The sequence below is a fragment of the Phalaenopsis equestris genome, unplaced genomic scaffold (assembly GCF_001263595.1).
Source record: "Phalaenopsis equestris unplaced genomic scaffold, ASM126359v1 Scaffold199997, whole genome shotgun sequence".
Taxonomy (NCBI): Eukaryota; Viridiplantae; Streptophyta; class Magnoliopsida; order Asparagales; family Orchidaceae; genus Phalaenopsis; species Phalaenopsis equestris.
The window spans coordinates 1-1024 of record NW_018219841.1 but is presented as its reverse complement, the minus strand read 5'-3'; the positions used below and the strand labels follow the sequence as shown (position 1 = coordinate 1024).

Genomic DNA, 1024 nt, shown 5'->3' with positions numbered 1-1024 from the left:
TATATATATATATATTACGTGTAGGGTCATGATGCATGTGAGCTCATTGTTCTGCAAAAGTTATACAATAATGTATAATAATATTAGACATAAAATTGGGATGCATTAAAATTTCCTACGTATTATTCTCTCGAAAAATTGAAGGGTAAAATGCGGAGAACTTTTATTAAATATTAATAATAAGCTAAATTATTGAAAGGTATTAAAAAAAAGCATCATTTTACTAGAGGTGAAAGATTTATGCACTCTTAGGATTAATACATGTATTTTTTTCTTAATTTTAATGAATTTATTTTATTTATTTAGGCACTCCTAGGTGATTGCTGCGCTGATCTTGCCTTTCTTCTCCTCCCCCGTCCCCCTATCCCCTCTGTTCTTCGGCTCGATTTGGATTATTGCCTCTTACATCGCCCTCTGTGTGGTAGTTCCTCTTCATCTCCCCTATGTTACGGTATTCTCCACCTTATTTAGCGAGCATTTTGATTTTACAAATATTTAAGTTTGATGGTTTTCCTGGTTTTTTTTTTTTTTCTGTGCTCTTGTCGTTCGATAGTTTTCGGTTGATGTTGGATTTTGGGATTTTTCTGGATTCTTTGTGTTGTGCTTTGTTGATGATTTTGGTTCTTTATTCTATATCCAGTGGATGGATTTGATTTCTATTTGGTCTATTCAGTTGATGTTGTGCCTATAATTTGGTGGCGATGGTGATTGCATGAAGAAAATAATTGAATGCAAATGGGCCATGTGGTTGTTCTATACTGCTCGAGTTTGTGGTGGTGGTGATGGTGTGGTTCTTTCCCAAAATGATGAATTTTATGGTGTGGTGTTCGGGGCGATGATGTTTGGTGTGGAGGTCGTGGTATGTAGTGCAGAGGTGGTGGCGTGTGGTGTTGTGTGTGGATGTGTTGGTGTGTTGTGTGCATGTCTTGATGTGTGCCGTGGAGGTGGTGTTGTGTGTGGTGTGGAGGTGGTGGTGTAGGGTAGTTGTGTGATGTGGAGGTGGAGGTAATTACATTCCCGACTT

General features: G+C 38.0%; 1 protein-coding gene across 1 annotated transcript in view; it reads left to right on the top strand.

Moving 5' to 3' along the window:
- Positions 1 to 339, top strand: part of LOC110035801 (thylakoid lumenal 17.4 kDa protein, chloroplastic) — a gene marked incomplete in the record, with an annotated part of 9725 nt that extends 9386 nt beyond the window's left edge. Inside the window, 1 exon segment of the mRNA XM_020740091.1 lies at positions 307 to 339.
- Positions 340 to 1024: the final 685 nt, after the last annotated feature.